The 9203-nt window shown below is 39.4% G+C and overlaps 1 long non-coding RNA gene across 1 annotated transcript; it reads left to right on the forward strand.

Moving 5' to 3' along the window:
• Positions 1-621: 621 nt before the first annotated feature.
• Positions 622-8972, forward strand: LOC110136520 (uncharacterized). The gene is made up of 3 exons (XR_002313668.2): positions 622-1000; positions 1641-1711; positions 8814-8972. It is a non-coding gene; the product is annotated as an uncharacterized lncRNA (long non-coding RNA).
• Positions 8973-9203: the final 231 nt, after the last annotated feature.

Raw genomic sequence — 9203 nt, forward strand, 5'->3', positions numbered from 1 at the left:
AGTGCACCTGAAACTCTACTGATTTTTGACCCCTGAGAAAACCCTAACAAGGTCCCAAATTTGATCATTTGTGAGCACAAGTGTATTAATAGCTCCTTTCATAGCAGAACCATGGTGACCTTTTCCCCTCAGCTCCCCAGAACTTCTCCAACACATCCAGTTTTCCTGAGAGTCTGTTTGAGTCTGAAAATGACTAATGCCCACCTGAGGATGTATTCAACTGGAGGGAAACAGAGAACTATGGTGTCTCACTACCTGAAGTTATATACTGACTCTGCCACTTAGTGTCTGTAGAATCTGTGATTTACTTAGCTTCTTGAAACCTCAATTTACACATACGTAAAATAGTAATGGGCCGCCACTGATCCATCCACATTGTCCCTTACCTGGTGCCACTGATTCCAGTGCCACAAAGGAGAGGCAGTGTGTCTCAGGACTTTCTTAGGAAGGGAAAGAGATCACAGCATGCCCATGCATCCATCAGCAACACATTCAGTTAGAGAAACTGTGCCACAGTTTAAGATGAGCAGTGGCAATCTAGGTTGGTGGTCCCTTCAGGGAAATTCATCACAAAGGAGTCCCCATCACAAGGGAACACAGACACTTGCCATTTGAGAGGGAGTAAATCTGGACATTTAGGCAGATGTTTGGCATTAAGGTGTGGTAGCTGTACCCAGGCCCAGAGAGAGAAACTCAGGATTTAAAAAAACACACCCCCTCCCCCCTTGAAGAAAAGAACAGAAAAGAAAAAACAAAGATAGAAGAATGGGAAGTAACCTCTTTATGTCTTGTCTTTATGGAGAGTTGCTGTTCCTGTTTCACCATACATTATAAAGCAGTATTACTAACCACCACCAGCAAATCTTTAGCAAAGAAAATAACTGAATTTCAAAACCAGAAAACTTAGTCAAGGACACAGGCTTATTATAGAGTGGAACCAGAATTTGCTCCTCCTGGAAGCCACAAGAGGTCGGGGCAGGAAATCAAAGCTTTATTTCAGGTAAGGGGAATAATTCAGTAGCCTGATTCCCAAGGTCAATAATTCAAGGTACCATCTTAGACATGGACACAAGGTAGAAAGAGGAATCCCCTGGCAGAAAGAGGATCCAGGATAAGCTCACCACTCAACTACAGTATCCAATTTCTCTTGACTGATAACTGCTTTCTTCTGGGATTTTGCTATGAAGGGACATTCAAGATCCCTATAGTGCCACCAATTTTTCAAACAGTTTGGGGAGATGGTTGCAGTAACCGTTGGAGTCTACATAATGTGTCTATAGAATTTGGGGTTTTGTTTTTGAAGGAGCATATGCTTTATCTTCAGCAGAAGAAGATTATTCTGGAATTAAGGGTAGGATTCAACCTAGAGCCTGTTTTGGTCCAAAATAATATAAAATAATAAAATTAAAGTATTGAATTTTTGTGATATTTGCAAATATCCATTACAAATCTGACTGCCCAATATTAACCCCTTTAGCCCAATCTACCAAAGATTATAAAAGATTGAGATAATAGAATAAAATTGTAATTTGTGTCTGTGTAATGTACAAACCCTAAGGAAACATAAAAAGCAAAACACAAATGAGTGTCTTTAATTGTAGTATTTAAACTCTCCCTATCTGTTCCAACACCATTTATAGGCAGCTTAATTAAACACCATCCTAATTCAGCACAAGGAGACCCGAGGGGACATATTTTATAACCTCAAACTGTAAGTGTGAAAGAAAGCTTTGTTTCTTAAGCCTTTGTCCTTGTACTGTTAAAGCAACTCAGAAAATATTCCTGAGTCACCCAGTCTACTCCTCCTTGGTCATCTAGGAGGTCAAAGAGGACAGTGTTGACCTGCTTTAACAAAGACTACCTTTTACCACACATTCTCCAGGTCCTACTGTTCTTTAGAAACCCAAAATTCCTATTTTATATTGTATCATGCTGACAACCTCCATTTTTACAATATATTCTGGCTCCAAAGAGTTGGGTTCTAGCTACACTCAAAATCATCAACCATCCTGAGGATTTTTGATAACATTTTCTACAATAAGCATACTTTCTGCATTTTGGCATCTTTAAAATTCAGGATGCATCTTAGAATTGATGGATATAATAGTCAATGTCTGTCAGGTGGCAATTATAGTGCTACTAAGTGAAAACTTTCTATAGATGGCTTCTAAAAAATTCAAGAAGGGACCTCATCTAAGTACCTTAGAATCAATGAAATATGAGTGTCTACAGCTAACATATACTGACCACTTTCCATGGCAGGTGTACCAGTTATGTGATGTCTCATTAATGCTGTCTAACCAACAACCATGAAACCTCAGTGTTAAATACCAATGACATTTATTATTTCTCATGAATCTGTGAGGTTACTGAGCAATTCTGATTTAGGCCAGGCCTAGCTGTACTTACCATATGTCTGTAGTCAGCTTCAGTAGTGTGTTTCTGCTGATCTTGGTTGGGCTCCCTCATGTTTAGAAATCAGCTAGCTCAATGCTGGTTGTCTAGGATACATTTCCTTCCTCTTGTGGTCTTCCATCCTCAGGCAGGTTAGCCTAAGTTTGTACTTATGGTAGCAGGATTCCGAAAGAGGAGATGAATTCATGCAAGCAGTTTTTTCAAGATTCTGCATGAATGATAAATACTTTTGAAACATTCTATTGGCAAAAGCAAGTAATTTGCCTAAGCCCAAAACAAACCTGAAGATATTCAGCTCTTTCTTGCGCTCTCCTTGGCATAGTGTAACATTCAGCTGAAGACGGACATCTGCTGCCCCCTTTAGGTGATCACTTTTCAGTCGACCACCTTCTAACACAGGAGCCATATCTGCTTGACATCTGTGCCTTACAGATGATGCATATCTACACCTGTAATATTTTAATATCTACACCTGTAACTATCATTGTAATTAAAAACAATAGGGCTTTGAAAATAGCCAAATATATCTCCCTCTCAAACTCATCATCTATCATCCACAAAATTCAAAGTGCTAAAGCTATTGCTAAAAAATGTATCAAAACAAAGTGAGTCATATAGGATCCTTGTAGGAACTCATTCAGATTCCCCCAACCCCAAGGAGCTGGAAACTCAACTGTTGAACACCAAAGCCAAATCATGTTTAAGACTGGTGATCACTATCTTACTTTTCTCTAAATCAACCTGTCTAAATTCCTCATTCTGAATCAATCTGATGAGAATGACTGTACTATCACTTGTTAGTAGACTGTACTATCACTGCTAGACTCATATTAATTGCTGGTGTTATAAATAAAACTTTAAGGACAAAGTAGTAAGCCAAACATATAGGGTCTGCTCATCTAGATTTACTGTGCAACTGTGGCCTATTGATTGTTTTCTCTAAATAATTTTGAATAATTTATATGAAAGTAAAGAACATTTCTTACATGCCACATTTTTATCTCAAAACCATTCTTTTGAGACCTTGTGTATAACAATTTTATTGTAGTCTTCAATCTTCATGGAGCTATCTCACCAAGTTTATTTCTAACTTAAATGCTAGCTGATGGCAAGATCCAAGAAAAAAGCTTCAGACAACTAGAGCACCTGGATATTTTTATTTTTTGCTTGAACAATTAAACTTTGCTCTGTGGGCTGCCTTGGGAAATGACAGGCTTAACAGCCTGCTGAACAAACAATACAGTTGCCATCACACTTGAGTTACAGTCCATTTAAACTCCAAATCAGGTATAACCAGGGCTTACATTTCTTGAGCAGGTGGAACGGAAGAGGCTTTGGGATATCACAGAGACAACTGCCTAAATCCTGAAGAGGAGGTTTCCAGGATTTTAAATGATACACCAGACAAACAATAAGTTAAAACTCTTCCTGAACGCTCAAGGAAAACCCTCCTTTGAAGTCTAATCTTACAAATTACATTCAGTTCAGTTCAGTTCAGTCACTCAGTCATGTCCGACTCTTTGTGACCCCATGAATCGCAGCACGCCAGGCCTCCCTGTCCATCACCAACTCCCGGAGTTTACTCAAACTCATCTCCATCGAGTTGGTGATGCCATCCAACCATCTCATCCTCTGTCGTCCCCTTCTCCTCCAGCCCCCAATCCCTCCCAGCATCAGGGTCTTTTCCAATGAGTCAACTCTTCACATGAGGTGGCCAAAGTACTGGAGTTTCAGCTTCAGCATCAGTCCTTCCAATGAATATCCAGGACTGATCTCCTTTAGGATGGACTGGTTGGATCTCCTTGCAGTCCAAGGGACTCTCAAGAGTCTTCTCCAACACCACAGTTCAAAGCATCAATTTTTCGGCACTCAGTTTTCTTCACAGTCCAACTCTCACATCCATACATGACTACTGGAAAAACCATAGCCTTGACTAGATGGACCTTTAAGGCAAAGTAATATTTCCGCTTTTTAATATTAGACATATAAGCAAGTATAAATCAAAGGTATCCATAGATGGTCTGTAATCAATCAAAATTTAGACTTCTATTGTGAAACATTTTACATTTCCCTGGCTTGGTTACAAATGTAACTGACAACTACAAGAATGTTAAGGTTCCACTATGCTGTTTTGCAGAGGTGGCAATGGCACCCCACTCCAGTACTCTTGCCTGGAAAATCCCATGGACGGAAGAGCCTGGTAGGCTGCAGTCCATGGGGTCGCATAGTCAGACATGACTTAGCGACTTCACTTTCACTTTTCACTTTCATACATTGGAGAAGGAAATGGCAACCCACTCCAGTGTTCTTGCCTGGAGAATCCCAGGGATGGGGGAGCCTGGTGGGCTGCCGTCTGTGGGGTCGCACAGAGTCGGACATGACTGAAGTGACTTAGCAGCAGCAGCATGCTATTTTGAATCAATGGTTCTTGGAAACACACACACACACATCTATCTATCAGACTAAGTTGTTTTAGGTATCTATTTTAGAGTAGGCTTATCTAATTCATGCAATCTACTTTGCTGCTATTTATGCTGGTATATTTGACAACTGTCACCCTGAGTGATAAATATAGATTGGTTTCCTTTATTTTCTAGATCTTCAGCTTGACCAAGTAATAAATCACCATCTTTGATTTGGTGGTGGGTGGTGAATAAACTGTGTGTGCGTGTGTGTGTGCACGCGCGCACACACACTCAATTGTGCCCAACACTTTGCAGCCCCATGGACTGTAGACCACTAGGCTCCTCTGCCCCTGGAATTGTCCAGGCAAGAATACTGGAGAGGGTTGCCATTTCCTCCTCCAAGGGAATCTTCCTGACCCATGGATTAAACCCACGCCTCTTGAATTTCCTGCATTGGCTGGAGGATTCCTTACCACTAGCACCACCTGGGTGCTTTTGTTTGTTCACTTTTTAAAATCATCCAAATTAAAGATACACTTAAGAATTAATGAAGGTTCTTAATCACATCCATAGAATAGACTCTCGCAGCCATTAAACAGGAAGAGGTAACATTAGCATTAGCATCAAAAAAACGAAAGAAAGAAAGAAACCTGACAGATATAACAAACAAAAAATGTTTAAGACTTATATACGGAAAATTATAAGACTATGTTGAAAGAACTCAAAGGAAAACTTAGAGAGATAATCCATATTCATGAATAGAAGGGCTCAATAGCATTAAGAGGCTGGTTCTTCCTGCTTTAATCTATAGATTCAGTATAATTTCAGTCAAAACCCCAGTAAGTTATTTTGTAGATATCAGTGCATTGATCCTAAAGTTTGTGTGGAGAGGCAAGAGAACAGAATAGCTGACATAATATTGAAGGAAAAGGAAAAAGGTAAGAGGACTGACATTTCTTGACTTTAAGATTACTGTAAAGTTGCTATAATCAAGGCAGTGTGGTATTGGCAAAAGTTTAAACAAACAGATCAATGGGAAAAACCAGAGTCCAGAACTAGATGCACATACATAGAGTCAACCAATCTTTGATAAAGAAGCAAAGACAAGTCAGCGGATACAGGAGCCTCCCAACAAGTGAGGCTGAAACAACTAGAAATCCACACGACACAGAGCTTATACCTTTCATAAAAATTAACTCAAAATGAATCGCAGAACTAAACATAAAACACAAAGCTATAAAATCCCTACAGGAGAAAATCTAAATGATTGAGTTTGGAAATAACTTTTTAAATACATCACCAAAGAAAGGATTCAAGAAAGGCTAAATCCACTTTGAAAGAAAGTTTGGCATATTTTACAAAACTATATGTATCCTTATTATGTAATTCAACTCTCACATTCCTTAGTATTTAACCAACAGAGCTGAAAAATTAGATTCACACAAAAACCTGCACACAAATTTTTAGAGCAGCCTTACCCATGAATTACAAAATACGAAAGCAAGGGAGATATCCTTCAGTAGGTGAATGGACAAAATTGTGGTACATCCATACAATGGAATATTAGTTGACATAGAAAAATAAATCAACAATAAAGTCACATTAAGGCACGGAGGAGCTACAGATGTATATTGCAAAGTGATACATGCCAACTGGAAAGACCATGTACTGTATGTTTCCAACTATATGACATTATGAAAAGAGTAAAATTATGAAGACAATAAAAAGGTCAGTGGTTGTCAGGTGTTTATTGTAAGAAGGGATGAAGAGGTGGAGCACAAAGGATCTTTAGGGCACATAAACTATTCTGTATAATAGTTTATAATGCTATAATAATGAGAATATTAATATTAATGCTATATTAATATTAATGCTATAATAGTGAGAATATGTCATACATTTATCAAAACCCACAGAATGCACAAGAAATAATTCCTAATATAAACTATGGTTGGTAATGGTGTGTTAATGTTTGTTCATGTAACAAATGTACCAATATGTAGTGGGATGATGAATGAGGGGGAGGCTTTGCACATGAGTAGAATGGTTATTCTCTGTTCTGGGTATTCTCTGTTCTTCCTGCTCAATTTTTCTATGATTCTAAACCTGAAACATAAAATCTACTACTAAAAAAATGATATATATCTGCATGGATTGATAAGGATAAAATGACTCAAATTTATTGCCAGTGAAAAAGAGGCCAATTGTATAATCTGCATTGCATGAACTGAACTCTGTGTGCATGTTTGTGTATTTAAATATTATTTTATAAATAGATATACAATCATTCTCTATATCCATGAAAGCATCAAAAAATAACTGAAAAATATATACTAGTTAATGGTGATTATCCACAAATGTCAGCTGAATAATGGGTGATAGCCACACTAGATTTTTATAGTTTATGTTGCTTAATATTTATTATATCTAGTATGTACTGCCTTTCTATTCAGCAACAAAAAAATATGCTATAAGAAAGGAAAACAAAGTTTATGGTCAGTTTAGTCAGGAAGATTGAGGAAATATTGGAGTTCTCTCCAGAACGTACGACAAGCTGGGGAGACGTGTTCTGTCTGCAAAACTTCTCCAGAAAGACCCCATTGATAGCAAATTCTCCAACATGCGCACTCTGCATAAAAACTAGCTTATGTGACAATGGTGGAGCCAGCACTGTGGCAGAAATTCCCCTGCGAGAGATTATACCTGTTCTATCCTGTTTATTGATCAGATGAATGGTGTCATAAAGTCTAGAACATCAAAGAGTAGTCACTGTTACATGGGAGCACTGACTGCTTTACCACAACTGGCCAGAGTTACGTGGCTTCCAAGGGGATGTACCCATCGAAATGTTAGCCCTGACTGAACATTCAGTTAGTGGAGTTATTTTATGCTTGGAACATACTAAACAATCACAAAAGAAAAATAGGAGCAAGAAGTTTGCAGAAAAATATGAAATAAGTAGTTCAGTTGTTATTACGTGCTGTTTTCAGAGTATGAAACTCTCCAAAAAGTTCAGGAGTAAGGAAGGTAAGGAAAATAGGAGGATGTCAGGACTTAGATGTTAACCTTTTTCCCCTTTAATCATGTTTTTGAAAATGTAGAAATATGTCAATGCTCTGTGGAGGTGTGTCTGGTCCTTGTTGAGAGCTTCCTGCTGCTGTAGTTCTTCACATTCCTTTATGAGCACTTCTTAGAGCGGCTGGGGGACAGGTCTAGTATCCACTGAGCAGAGCTTTTCTGAAAGACACCTACGTGTGAGGGACACTGCAACACCGTGGTCACAAACATGAAGAGACTCGAGGCAGACAGCAGTCTCTGCTCTGCCACCATCTGCAGAGCTTCCAGGAGGGGAACCCCAATCTGTGTTTCCTTAATCCCTCATGGATGTTTTTATTTAATGCCACAAATAAGGACCAAAAGTGCCCTAAACTCCAAACCATACCCCAGCTCGACGAAGTAAACAAAAGCTCCTGGGATAAATGAAACAATTGGCTACTCACTTTGAAAGAGACCTCTCATTCTGGGCCTCACCCTGCTCTTGACCTGTCTTTTTTACATCTGACAGTCATTGGCTTTTTAATGAGATTTAGGATTACCTACTTTGCTCTGCCTCTGAAATTTTTGTCCCTCTGACTTATGTCCTCCTCTGTGGGCCCCTTCAGTCTGCCAGCTGGGCCCACATTGTTTGTACCCATGGTTCTGCTCCAACTTAGAACATGTACCTGTTCCCTCAGGCCCTGCTCCAGAGCAATGAGTCTGCAGTGTTTTCAGCATCTACGTACACCCTTTACCTAAAGGGTCTTTTGAGACTTAAAACCCTCTGGGCTTGATTGGCACCCAGCCCAGGGAGAGACCAGCTGCTCTGTAAAGGCTTTCATGGATTCAGCATAGTTAAGAGATAACTCATAGGGGCCATTCCCGCCTCTTTCCTCCTCCACAGGAGAACTCAGTACACACTTCAGAAGCTTCTTTCTCATTTCTTTAATGTTCCAGGAAACATGCACAATGGACAAATCGCCTTGAGTTCATCTGCATTTCTGTAGGAGGCAAAAGTTCAACGCAGGGATGCTCCCAGTTTACTGTGAAGTCTGCTCTGCTGGAACCAGATACTGACATCTCCTGCCCAAAAAATCCAACAGCCTCACAATACTTGGGCAATAGGAAGCATGAATGCTCTTTGCAGGTGGTCCAACAAAGAATGAGAAGCTATTCTTATTTTCAAGTAGCCCAGAACTCTCAGACTCAGGATACTCAACACTTTTTTTAATGTGAAAAGTAGAAGAGACTGGCCATATCTCTCGCCCACTACTGCTTCCTATAAATTCCCTTTCCTGAGTTAGGACCCAAGTTAGAGCTTTCAAGACCTGCTTTCCCTGACTGTTG

The sequence above is a fragment of the Odocoileus virginianus genome, chromosome 7, assembly GCF_023699985.2.
Source record: "Odocoileus virginianus isolate 20LAN1187 ecotype Illinois chromosome 7, Ovbor_1.2, whole genome shotgun sequence".
In the NCBI taxonomy this organism is placed as follows: Eukaryota; Metazoa; Chordata; class Mammalia; order Artiodactyla; family Cervidae; genus Odocoileus; species Odocoileus virginianus.